Source organism: Kogia breviceps, chromosome 8, assembly GCF_026419965.1.
Source record: "Kogia breviceps isolate mKogBre1 chromosome 8, mKogBre1 haplotype 1, whole genome shotgun sequence".
Taxonomy (NCBI): Eukaryota; Metazoa; Chordata; class Mammalia; order Artiodactyla; family Physeteridae; genus Kogia; species Kogia breviceps.
Window position 1 is genome coordinate 10,197,359 of NC_081317.1, and position 14,150 is coordinate 10,211,508.

Sequence of the window (14,150 nt, forward strand, 5' to 3'; positions counted from 1 at the left end):
ATGTTGACTAGACAGTCAGTTACTTACACTTAAGTAATTTAAACTGTTTAAAAAATTTAAACCAAAATTTTCTTAGAAATTTTCTAAGATCATATTGAATAAATATTAACTTATTTATATCTTTTTCCTATGAAGTATTTAATTCTCTGAGATTAAGGTTTGGAAATGCATTAAGAGAGGGGTTTTAAGTTTTGGGGGATAAAATAGAGTAAGTAGTTAAAGCAGTTTACTTTTCTGTGCCAAAAATGGAAATACAGAAAACATAACTAAGCAATTGTACCAGAGTATTTATCTGTGATTCTCTTTATTTCTAAAGTACAACATTTCCCATTTCCACTGTATGCATTCAGATATATTATACAGAATCATTGAGCCTAAAGGTCTTTGAAGGAACGTGTGCTGGGATTGGTTTATTTTGTGGGGAAGAGGAACAAGGAAGGTATCTTTGAGATATAAGTAATTTGCCTAGTGTCATGAAAGGAACAGGAACATTTTTAGCACTTGAGGAAATAGAACTTTTCCTTAATTACTGTTGTGTTAGTGAGTTATTTGAAATTTGATATGTGTGGTGATGGCTTGGTTTTCTCACCACCAGATGGCTTCTCAAAGTTCGTATGTCTCTTTTAGTGACTGCCAACAAAAGTAAAAACTGTCAAGACCCTTTGAAGGTCATTATCATTTAGGAAACAAAAACAGTGTTGACACTTATAAGAATAGCTTTAGGTTCTTAGAATTGAGAGAAGGTTATTATGAAATTATTTAATTTAAGCTTTCTAGGCTGCTTCTACACTGGTGACACACTCTTCTGTCTTTTATTATGCATGCCCCTTGAGGTTCACAGATAGGTTTTAGACTAAAGTTTTAGAATATTGAAAGGAATAGAGATGGTCCCATAACTTCAATTATATGCAGTCCTTGTAACTGTGTTGTACATTGAAATCTTACCTAGGGCAAGACTTAAAATCAGTCTGGTTCACTTCTGGTTCATAGAACATTGATATTAACAATTTAAAAAAAGCATTCAACTCATAACATCATTAAAGAAATTTTTGAAGAAGCAAAAAAAAAATTGCCACAATTTGAGAAAAATTTCTTTTTATAGAAAAGTTTTATTTTGAGCTCAGATTGCAGCTGCATTATAGCCTGTACAGCAGAGCCAGTATTGAAACAGAGCTTAAAAACTAGGATTCTACCGTTTTTATGAAATGAAATGAAAAAGAAAAGGATATAAAGTTTTGTATATGAAACTGAGTATGCTGTTTCATAAAAGCCATACCTCTAAAATGTGTTACATAAGTAGCTTAACATGCTGATTTCTCTTGAATGAGAATAAGTTTGAAATCGGCAAAAAAAAGTCTTCCTGTAATTGGCGTTTCTGAGTCTAAAAATATTCATTTATTCCTTAAAAAACTAAGTGTTCAAAACTTATTATGAAGCTACAGTAATCAAGGCATTATGGTCCTGGCGTAAAGACGGGCATATAGATCAGTGGAATAGAATTGAAAGTCCAGAAATGAAACCTATACATCTCTGATCAATTGAGTTTCAGTAGGGGTGCCAAGAGAAGTCAGTGGTGAAATAATAGTCTTTTCAACAAAAGTGCTGGGACAACTGGACATCCACATGCAAAAGAATGAAGCTGGACCCTTCACCTCACATCATGTATGAAGATTAGCTCCAAATGGATCACAAATCTAAATGTAAAAGCTAAAACTAAAACTCAGAAGAAGACATAGAAGTAAATCTTTGTGACTTTGGATTAGGCAATGGTTTCTTTGATATGACACCAAAAGTGCAAGTGGCAAAAGAAAAAATAGATAAATTGGACTATATCAAAATTTAAAACTTTTTTTTGCTTCAAAGGACACCCTCAAGAAACTGAGAAGACAACCCACAGAATGGGAGGATTGATTTGCAAATCATGTATCTGATAAGGAATGTATCCAGAATATTAAAAAACTCTTACGATTAATAAAAAGACAAATAATCCAATTTACAAATGAGCAAAGGATTTGAGTAGTCATTTCTCCAAAGAAAATACATACTTGACCAGCAAGCACATGCAAAGATGCTCAACATCACTAGTCACTAGGAAATTTGAATAAAAACAACGAGATACCATTTTGTACCCACTAGTACGGCTATAATAAAAAAGAAAGACAGTTACAAGGTTGATGAAGAAATTGTGCCCTCACTACAGACCTGGTGGGATTGTAAAGTGATGTAGCCGCTTTTGCATAATTTGGCAGTTCCTCAAAAAGTTAAGAGCATAGAGTTACCATGTGACCCAGCAACTCCACTTGTAGGTATATACTCAAGAAAAATGAAAACGTATGTTCATGCAAAGACTTGTACACAGATTTTTCAAGGCAGCATATTTATAATAACCAAAAGGTAGAAACAACCCGAATGTTCAACAGATGAATAGTTAAATTAGATATGGTATTTCCATACAGTGGAATATTATCCAGTCATAAAGGAAATGAAATATTGATAGATGCTACAGTATTGATGAATCTTCAAAACATTATGTTAAGTGAAAGAAGCCAGTCATTAAAGTCCACATATTGTGTGATTCCATTTATGTAAAACATCCTATACAGGCAAATCCATAGAGAGAGAGAATAAATTCATGGTTGCCAGGGGTAGGGGTAGGGGAAAATGAGTGACTGCTAAAGGGTATGAGATTTCTTTTAGGAGATGATGAAAATGTTCTGGAATTAGGTAGTGATGATCGACATAGAATTTTTGTGAATTTACTAAAAACAAATGAGTTATACAGTTTAAAGAGATGAGCTTTATGGCATGTGGATTATATCTCAAGTAAGCTGTTATTAAAAATACCCTGTGTGGGCTTCCCTGGTGGCGCAGTGGTTGAGAATCCGCCTGCCGATGCAGGGGACACGGGTTCGTGCCCCGGTCTGGGAAGATCCCACATGCCGCGGAGCGGCTGGGCCCGTGAGCCATGGCCGCTGAGCCTGCGCGTCCGGAGCCTGTGCTCCGCAAGGGAGAGGCCACAACAGTGAGGCCCGCGTACCACACAAAAATTAAAAAAAAAAAAAAAAAAAAAAAAAAAAAAAAAAATACCCTGTGTTATAAATAACTTACTCTAATGACTAATAAAAGATTGTGATAAAAAATGAATTGGAATCATGAAGCAATTAACCACTTCCAGATCAGGTGACGACTGAGAAGGTAGCATTTTTTTTTTTTTAACATCTTTATTGGAGTATAATTGTTTTACAATAGTGTAAGGTAGCATTTTTGTTTAGACTTTTTTGGAGTAGGCCATTTTGATTTATATTGAAGATGGTTCTTATTTTGAAATATATATTTTGTGCTTGTAACAGGTTTTAGGTGGGTTAAAACAGTGATTACAAAATTAGAATCTGACAAAATAAAACCTTGTACCTGGATTCCAATTTGTTGTACTAGTTGTGGCGCGTGGGCTCTAGAGCGCAGGCTCAGTAATTGTGGCGCACGGGCTTAGCTGCTCTGTGGCGTGTGGGATCTTCCCGGACCAGGGCTCAAACCCGTATCCCCTGCATTGGCAGGAGGATTCTTAACCACTGCGCCACCATGGAAGTCCCTGAATGTTTGTTTTAAAAAATGGTTTATCTATGACCTGGATTTTTTGGAATTGTACCAACACTACTGTTGTAATTTTATATAAACATTTCCCTGGGTTTATCATCTTTCATTTATTGCTAGTCAGTACTAGATTTTAATATGATAATGGAGTCAAAACTTATGTGATTATCCACTTTAAATTTCCTTTAATCATTAAAAAAAGATGAACTTAATTTTACAGTATGATTTGACCCATGGGGTTATGTTATTTTAAGTAATGCTAAAGCCCTCCCAACTTTGTGAAGAAGCATGCTCAGATGGTTAATTTGGGAAAGTATTTGACTTAAGGGCCAATTAAACTTTTGTTTTGGTGCTAGCCAGTAGCTTCTTTGAGATAACCATCCTAAAGTGATTTTAGCTTTCTGCTGTAACAAACAGTGCAAAGAATTTTTTCCCCTTGCTTTCCCTGCAAAGAATTACTAAGTAAAGTACACTGCAACAAATCGCTTCATTCTGCAGCTTTTGTGAAATTTTTGTTTTGTTTGTTTTTCCTTTGATGTGTTGAGAGCTGGCAAAGAAGATGACCTGACAGGCAGAATTAGACTGAAATCTTTGGGGCGATTGTTAAGTGTTTGGATCCTCAAGCCTGATGCCTACAGGAAGTGTTGGCAAGGGTAGAACTATAAAATTTTACTCAGTTAAGATGCATTCATGACTCTTCTCCATTAAGATTTGGAGTTAACTGTAACTAGTTACAGTCATGTAACAGGTATACCTCATACTAGAAACTCCTTTGTCATTTTTCCAGTTACTCTGCTAGATGGGTTTTAATATAATAGGAAGAATATGATGTCAGCTCTTTCATACTTTGGACTAGAATGATTTTGTTCTCTTGTCAACTTGAAGAGACTAGCTGAATCCCTTTCTAGTGGCTGGCCTTAGTATTTGTAGATTTTGTGTTCATTTCTACTTGGGGTAGTAATCCTATTAGGATATATATTGCCAGTTGTATGTGAAGGTGTAGCTATATGGAGCATAAAATTAGATACACTTCCTTCCTTTGGCTCACAGTCTAAATTTAGTAGGCCAGAATCTCCTTTGGTAGATGTCATTAAAAATAGAAGATACCCATCTGTCTGGAATGGTTTAGATACAATTCTGCCTACAGGCTTGGTGATGAATTATATAATGCAGACTTTCTTTTAGCCCTAGGATTCTTAAAAAAATAATGTTTTCTTTGATACAGAGGCCAAGAGTGTACAGTTTCCAGTGTTGACTTTAAATTATCCTTTAATTCTGTGGAAAAGAGAAGAGCTAAGAGAATTGAATTTTGAGGAGAACTTTAGAAGAAAGATGATGAAACAATACACTTGATTAAGAAAATTGGCTTTGAAGTAAAAATGTAGTTCCAATCCTATATTTACAATTTACTAGCTGTGTGAGAAAGTTCCTTAACCTCTTGGAGATTATAACCTCATTTATAATGTTGGGATAGGAAGCCGACTTCATAGGGCTGCAGAGGAGTAAATTGAGTTAACATGTATTTTTGCAAAACACTTTCTTCAGTGCCTGCGTGCAGAAGGCATTACTTGGTGGGAGTTGTTGTTTATGGTAATATTACTTTTGGTTCCCTTTATTCAAAATTATGCCACCTTGATGTTTAAAAAAAAAAAGTCTTAATTTAGAGCTCATGGTTTAATATGGGGGCAGAGATGAACAGGGAATTCCTAGGGGTATTTGGAGTCATGGAAATCGTTGAGAAGAGTACTGAAAAACCATCCCCAAAGGAGTACTTGTATTTAGGGGATGCAGAAGAAACAGAAATACAGAAAGCCATCAATAAGGTGAAAAGAGAACCAAGAGAATAATGTCAGGGAATTCAAGAGGTAGGTTGCTCACCAGGTCAAATATTTTCTTCAGAAGTTCATTCAAAAATATTTTAAAACACCCTGTGATGTGAGGTAATGGAAGGACCCTGAGGAGACCACTGAACTGGGCAGGTAGGATCTTTGAGAGAATAGAAAAATGTCCGTAGACCCAGATTTTCTTGGGTAGAGAAGTAAATGTATAAAAGTAGTAAAAGTAAAAAAGTGGAAGTGGAGGCCATGAGTATAAGATGGATCCTTATGAAAATTTGGTTGTACAGATAAGGAGAGAGAGAACTTAAGGGGCAGGAGAAAGGGTTTGGGTTTGTTTGTTTGTTTTGTTTAGGAAAGAAAAAAATGAGCATGTTTGGAGTCTGAGGGAGAAATTAAACATACTGTCCAGAGAATAATTGCCGGGCAGGTCGTGGCATGAGACAAGTGGGAACGGGATCCAGTGCACGGCTGGAGACTGAGAGGAGCAGCTGTTCTTCAGTAGAAAAGGCGGAAAAGAGGATGACATGTAAGTTTGAGGCAGGAGGGCCTCTATTTGAGTGGGGAAATGGACAGTGAACTTATTGAGATAATAACAGGCCAGTGGCCCTCAACTGAGGACGATTTTGCCTCCCAGGGGACATTTGGCCATGTCTGGCGACATTTTTCATTGTCCTAATTTGGGGAATGTGCTACTGGCATCTAGTGTACAGAGGAGAGGCATGCTGTTGGCCTGCTGCAGCGTACAGGACAGCCTCCCCCATCAAAGAATGATCTGGGCCTAAATGCTAAGAGGGCTGTAGTTGAGAACCTTGCCCTAGATCACAACATTTCTGCAACATGATCTTCAACAAAAGGCAAAAAGTTTGAATAACAGCTTGATATATCACCTCTTAGAAAGACACAGGATTTATTAAAGTCTGAAAAATCCTCAGGAGAAAATCTAAACTATTTGACTGACTGACTCCCCCCAACCCCTATTATAACAACTGTTAACCTTCTGAGAAATACATTTAGGAAAAGATTGTACTTTAATTTATAGGCTGGCTGGTACTGTGTATTCATCTTAGCTCAGAATCTATCGATACATGATAGCTGCTATTATTACTATCCCCCCCCTTTCAAATGTGAAATCCTGGGCCACTTCTGACAAATGTGTTACAAGTTACAATTTTAAGGTAAATGTAGGCAATGTGAACAATCAACACAAAAAAATAAGAGCTACTTCTCATAGGTCTGTAGAATACACTGATAATTGTGCTTTTAACATCTTACATTAGAGTGTGGTGATTCCCCAAAGATTTAGACATAGAATTACTACACAATCTAATAATTCCACTTCTGTGTATATACCCAAAGGATGAAAGCAGGGACTTGAACAGATATGTGTACACCGGTGTTCATAGCCACATTATTCACAATAGCCAAAAGGTGGTAACAACCCAAGTGTCCCTCCACGGATGAATGGATAAACAAAATGTGGTATATACATATAATGGAGTATTATTCAACTGTCATAGGGATGAAATTCTGACACATGCTACAACATGGATGAACCTTGAAGACATTATGCTAAGTGAAATAAGCCAGACACAAAAGGACATTATGCTAAGTGAAAAATGATTGTGTGATTCCACTTATCTGAGGTACTTAGATTAGTCAGATTCATAGAGACAGAACATAGAATTGTGGTTGCCAGGGGTAGGGGGAGGAGGGATGGAGTTGTTCAATGGGTATAGAGTTTCAGATCTGAAGATGAAAAAGTTCTGGACGTGAATGGTGGTGATGGTTGCACAACAGTGTGAATGTACTTCATGCCACTGAATTGTATACTTAAAAATGGTTAAAAGGGTAAATTTTATGTTATGTATGGCCACAGTAAAACAAAACAAAACAAAACAAAATCTCACATTAGAATATTTAGCAGTCAAGGGCTTTGCTGATGGTTTTTATAGAGCTTTAAAAAGGTCAGCAGAGACTGGTTTTAAACTACAGATACTGTTCCAATGAGGCAGTTACACTAAACAAAACATACATTCATTTGTTGTACCAGTGATTAATATAAATTTAACACCCTTGACTAACAGGCATGTAATTTTCCCATGTTCATTATTTACTCAGTCTGTTTTAAAAAATTGTCTAAAAATGTTTGCATCAAAAGTAATGTTGGAGACATTTATCTAGGGTAATGGTTTTTCTTAATCTGTGATTTTCCAATAGAGAAGAAATGGGAAAAAGGAGTGAGAGTTTTGAAATTGTAAATGTACTTACTGATCAAGGGATAATAACACTTGCACACAAACCCAGGAATTATCTTACTTCAGCTAAAACAACAACAAAACCTCAGATCTCCACTTCTAGTCTCTGTAATTGCTTCTGGCATAATAGCTATTACCTCAGACAGACTGAAAGTTTAATAACTAGCTTGGAGGTTTCCTTTGCGGTAACAAATAGGAAAAACACCACCAAAGAAGTTCTCTCCCACATCTACCTCCTCCATTTCTTAAAAAAAAAATTTTTTTTTTAAATTGAAGTAAAGTTGATTTACAATGTTGTGTTAGTTTCTGGTGTACAACAATTGATTCAGTTATACATATATAAAATGGTTTGCATCTGCTAATCCCAAACTCCCAATCCATCCCCCACCCTTTCCATTTCTTAATTTACAAGCAGTATGACTGTATCTCACTGCCATGCCTCATCTTTGTCAATGATAATGTTATAGGTTGTTGGCCCACCAAATTTTTTCTGGTGTATAACATTGAACAGTGCCAAATGAGTTTAAAACAATCTTGTCATTCAAAAGAGTTTATCTCTTGAAGGCTTATGTTTGATTTTGTACACTAGTATAATCATTTCACAGTAAATAAATGTTACGCTGCTTTAGTAAGTCTCTTTTAATCCAGGTTTAACATTCAGTAAGAGATCATTTTTATTGTTATATTTTCAGTTACGTTCTGAATATGTTTATATTCTTAAATGTTGGTATTGTAATATTGAAATTTCTATTGCTTGTTGACTGTTATTTAAATCTTGAAGGTTCATGAAGCATCTGTAATCTCCTCTTTGAAATGCAGATATATTTTAAGCCACATATCCTTCTGAAATATCCAACATATTTTTTGCCAATAAGTAAAGGATATTCCTTGGAAGCACAAAATTTCACATAGGAATTAGAGAGACTAACAATACACATACAGTTCATACAATTCTTTCTCTTCTTCCTGCCTCCTTAAATCACAAGACTCTAAGGAAGAACATCCTGATTTTTAATTTGAATTTTATATGTATCTAAATATATTTACATATTTAAGTATTGAAAGTTATTAGAATAAAGAAAATAAAATTTTTAATTCTACCCATTTTTGGAAGGCTAAACTTAGTGACAGGTCATTTTAAAAAAAAAAGGAAAAAGGCATGGCATTGTTCCAGGAAAGGGTCTTGGTTGAGAATTACAGGTCCTAATTCCAGCCAACTTAAACAGCAAAGGAATTTATTGGAAGATTGTCAAGTACCTCATAGCACTGATGGAAAGACTGGAGAATCTGGTTCAAAAAACAGGCAGGAACAAGGGAATCAGAAGGCCTGGAATTACTGCCAAAGTCATACCACCTGAAGACCTTGGTTAGAGATGTGTGGTTAAGGATACTGTTAATGGTATGAGTGTGTTCCCCTAAAATACATACGTTCAAATCCTAACCCCCAGAGTAGATGGGGCCTTTGGGAGGTGCTTAAATCATGAGAGTGGAACCTCGTGGGTTAGTGCCTCTTATAAAGGAGGCAACAGAGAGATCCCTCAGCCCCTTTGCACTGTGTGATGATATCACGAGAAGTGTGCACCCTGGAAGAGAGTCCTCACCCAACCGTGCTAGCGACCTGGTCTCAGACTTCAAGCCTCCAGAGCTGTGAGAAATAAATTTCTGTTGTTTATAAGCCATCCAGTCTGTGATAATTTTTAACAGCAGCCCAAATGCACTAAGACAGACACTGTTGTTACCCCTTCTGAGCCCTGCTATTTGCAGGAATGACTTCTGAACTTACCATTTCTTTTTTTTTAAAGGGAACAAACTTTTTAAAATATTTATGTATTAATTATTTATGTATTTATGTATTTATTTATTTTGGCTGCACCAGGTCTGAGTTGTGGCACGCGGGCTCTAGTTCCCTGACCAGGGATCTAACCCCGCCCCCCTGCACTGGGAGCACGAAGTGTTACCCACTGGACCACCAGAGAAGTCCCTGAACTTACCATTTCTTGAGTCACTGGCTCTATCTCTAAAAAGATTACTCTGGCTCCTACATCAAGAATGAAGTAAGGGTTTAATAGTAGAAGTGGGGAGAACCAGTCGTGAGACTCCAGTATTAATGATGTTGACTTAGATTAGGATAGTGACAGTAGAACGGATAAGAAATGGACAGATTCATGAAATAGCCCACTAGGTTGCTACTGAAATTCTTTTCTGGGGAATTCTTTTTCACCATCTTCTTTCTCCTTTTTCTCTTTCTCTTCCTCTCCCTCCTCTTTTCCTATTTCTCTTCCTTCTTTTTCTTTCTCAGACTCCAGAGCTATCTAGAGGCCTTGATGCAATCTTATCTTGCACAGGGCAGTGTAACTAATCTAGCAGATATTTCATAACATCCTTAATTCATTAAGAAAAATTTTCTAAGCTTCTCTACGTACAGTGTGGTGCTAAAGGGGGTTGCAAGTTTTAGTCATTCTAGAAGTGAGTTCAAATCTAGACACTCAGAAATGATTCCTTTCTTCCAGGGCACTACATGATTGCTAACTAGACTGACCAACCTTTTTCTAGGTGTGGTTAATTGACACCACATAATCTCACTTTCATCTGAACATTTGTCTCCAGGACTCAGTCCCTTTTTTTAAGTCTTTTATTGTATACTGATTATTTGAAATAGGCCAAATGCATATACATTATTAAAAAATGTAATGAGAAAGAAAACAGTATCTTTTTAAAAAATCCTCTTAAAACAGTGAATTTTAGGGCTTCCCTGGTGGCGCAGTGGTTGAGAGTCAGCCTGCTGATGCGCAGGGGACACGGGTTCGTGCCCCGGTCCGGGAAGATCCCACATGCCGCAGAGCGGCTGGGCCTGTGAGCCATGGCTGCTGGGCCTGTGTGTCTGGAGCCTGTGCTCCACAACGGGAGAGGCCACAGCAGTGAGAGGCCCGCGTACTGCAAAAAAAAAAAAAAAAAAAAACAGTGAATTTTAAATGGAACTAATCATCAGAAATGACTCAAATAGTTAAAAAAAAAAAAAAAAAAGAATCCCAGCATTCTTGAATCATAATATCTGGAAGTAGGTCTCAGAAATCTTTATTAAAAAAACAACAACCAGGGACTTCCCTGGTGGTCCACTGGTTAAGACTCCGTGCTCCCAATGCAGGGGCCCCAGGTTCGATCCCTGGTCAGGGAACTAGAGCCCGCATGCCACAGTTAAAGATCACACATGCTGCAATGAAGATCCCACACATGGCAATGAAGATCCCGCATGCCGCAACTAAGACCCGATGCAGCCAAATAAATAAATAAATAAATATTTTTAAAAAATTCCTGGATAATCAGCCAGGTTTAGGAACCATAGCTTTATGCTATTCAGACTAGTTTTACTCTTTACAGGGAGAGTTAATTAAATTCTTCTTAATGGAAGGGATCCATTATAGATGACTATTTGGATTTCTCAGCTTGATTTTATTTTATTTTATTTTTTTTTTTTATTTTTTTGCGGTATGCGGGCCTCTCACTGTTGTAGCCTCTCCCGTCGCGGAGCACAGGCTCCGGACGCTCAGGCCTAGCGGCCATGGCTCACGGGCTTAGTTGCTCCGCGGCATGTGGGATCTTCCCGGACCAGGGCACGAACCCGTGTCTCCTGCATCGGCAGGCGGATTCTCAACCACTGCGCCACCAGGGAAGCCCAGCTTGATTTTAAAATAAGGCATTTGTGTCATCCTTGAGATTGATATCATAAGATTAGAGATAGTTTTTTTGGGGGGGTGGTAGAGGTGAATTACATTAATTTTTCTTTGACCCTGTGGCGTTTTTGTAATTACACCGTTTTTCTTTCATCTCAAGTATAAGAAAATTGTTATCTATATTACAAGAATATAGCCCTCTAAACTTCAGCTTCGAGCAAGTTTGTATAAAGCTAGATCACTGCTTCTCAAACTTAATGTGCCTGGACATCACCAGAAGAGCTTGTTAAAATGCAGATTCTGATTGAGTAGGTCTGAGATGGAGCCTGAGATTCTACATTTCTGGTGAGCTCTGCTGTGATGCTGATGTTTCTGGTCTGCAGATCTCATTTGAGTAGTAAGAGGCTAGATGACAGTTGTGTTATCCTTTGATCGTTCATCTTTGTGTGAGTTACTCTGCTTTGGGGCTGGTTTGGGGACTGTTTAGTTTGACCAAAGGTTGAGTAGTACATTTTAAGAAGATTGGATTATGTAACCTTTTAATGCTTTTTCCCCATATTTTTGAAGGTTATGATACTATGTATAGCCTAAGGTTTTTAGTTTCAGCCTTTGGAACTAAGTAAGTGTCATAAATAGTATAATTTTTATTGAATCATTAAACGTGTAGCAGCAAAATTGGTTTATCTACTTGAGGTAGTCTGAACTACAAGTAGAGTTGTAACTGAATTAAGAATAAGAGAGAAAGTGATATAATGTTGAAAATTATTTTTAGATGTGCAGGATATACTTAAGGATTGGGGAATTTGTGTTTTGCAGAATTGAGAATGCTTTGGATAAGATATATGTTATGTTAGAGCAGTGGTTCTTAGCTAGGGGTGATTTTACCTCCCAGGGCACATTTGGTAATATCTGCAGGTGTTTTTATTTTTATTTTATTTTATTTTTTTAAAAAATTTATTTATTTAATTATTTGGCTGTTCCAGGTCTTAGTTGTGGCACACGGGATCTTCAATCTTCATTGCGACATACAAACTCTTAGTTGTAGCATGTGGGATTTAGTTCCCTGACCAGGGATCGAACCTGGGCCCCCTGCATTGGGAGCACGGAGCCTTAGCCACTGGACCACCAGAGAAGTCCCTGCAGGTGTTTTTAATTGTCACGACAAGTAGGGTGGTAGGGGTGTTACTTGTATCCAGTGGGTAGAGGCCAGGGATGCAGCTAAACACTCTATAGTGCACAAGACAGCCACACACAACAAAGAATTATTTGGCCCCAAATGTAAGTAGTGGCAAGGTTGAGAAACCTATGTTAGAGAATCTTCACAAGTACTTGATTAATGTTTAAATTTAAAATAATACAGAAAATAAAATAGAAAATAATTATTCATATTTGCACCAAATTTAACCAATGTTAACATATTTGTTGTCTTATTTGATTTTAGGCTTTTGATTTAAGATATATCACTCCAGGGGCTTCCTTGGTGGTGCAGTGGTTGAGAATCTGCCTGCCGATGAGGGGACGCGGGTATGTGTCCTGGACTGGGAGAATCCCACATGCCGCGGAGTGGCTGGGCCCTTGAGCCATGGCCACTGGGCCTGCGCGTCCGGAGCCTGTGCTCCGCGACGGGAGAGGCCACAACAGTGAGAGGCCCGCGTACCGCAAAAAAAGAAAAAAAGACATATCACTCCATTATGTTTGGGGAAGTAATGCACAGTTACTGTTTTGAGGCTCACACAATGTAGAAAATTCAAGGATGAAAGTAATGAAGCTATCCCAGTTCTCACCACACAGAAATCATTAACACTAGATGAACATTATCCCCGATATCTTTCCATGCATATATACAGAAGAATAGAGAAGTGCTTTTATAAAGTTAAGACCATACTGTATATGAACTAAATTTTTTTCCTATGAAAAATTTTAAACTTAGAGAAAATCAAGTAGAATAATTAACCCCCCATGTACTTACCACTTAGCTTCAACAATCATGAATTCATAGCCAGTCTCATTTCATCCAAATCCACACCCCCTCTCCTGACCCTGAGTATTCTGAAGCAAATCCCAGACGTCACATCATTTCATCTGTAAATGTTTCAGTACCTGTCTCTAAAACATGAGAACTCTTTTTGAGCCATTATCACATACAGTTTCCCTGATTCATTTTCTCTCCTTCTCCTTCTTTTTCCCTCTCTTGAATCACGTTTTCTTCCAAGTTGGATTTTTTGTTTCTAATGAGATTGCATGTAACAGAAGAGCATTAATTCTGCAAAGAAAGGGAAGTGGATGCTGCGTAGGCCAAAACAAAAGCTATCTGTCACAAATGCTTTTTGCAAATTTTGTTTTTTCTTTGAAGAATGTCTTAAAATATTTGGCAGTGCCATGTAAAATAATGAAGTACTTTATTTCTCTTTTTTACTGTGTTCATTTTTCAAGTCGCCTTTTCATCTTTTTCAGTATTTCTCTGAGATTCCTTCCTGCTTTGGTGTATTTGCTATAGCGGTGGCCTCTGGGGAACGATTGGAGGTAACTACCTGCAGGAATCATTTAACTGGTGGTTAGCTTCTTGAGGGCTAGGAGCAAGTCTTACCTTACAACTTAACCTTACCTAACAAGCAAGGTGACCTTTCTGCTTGTTACCGTTACCATGTCCTCAGTATTTGTTGGATGCTTGTCATTGATCTTGAGGGATTGTGCTGATATTGATTGGTGTATTACAATCGAAGGCATTTACAGGAAAAACTAAGTATGCTCATTTAGTGCCAACACATGTGCATGCAGATGAATATAATTCACTT

The 14,150-nt window shown here is 37.4% G+C and overlaps 1 protein-coding gene across 7 annotated transcripts in view; it reads left to right on the forward strand.

The window, feature by feature from the left end:
* SCAI (suppressor of cancer cell invasion) overlaps positions 1–14,150 on the forward strand; it is a 133,420-nt gene that overhangs the window by 26,102 nt on the left and 93,168 nt on the right. Inside the window, exon 1 of one of the 7 annotated variants that reach the window (XM_059073080.2) lies at positions 13,810–13,878. The exons of the other annotated variants lie outside the window; for them this stretch is intronic. The gene's annotated coding sequence lies outside the window, so the exon portion shown is untranslated. Of the gene's footprint in view, positions 1–13,809; positions 13,879–14,150 lie in introns of those variants that run through there. 7 annotated transcript variants of the gene reach the window in all.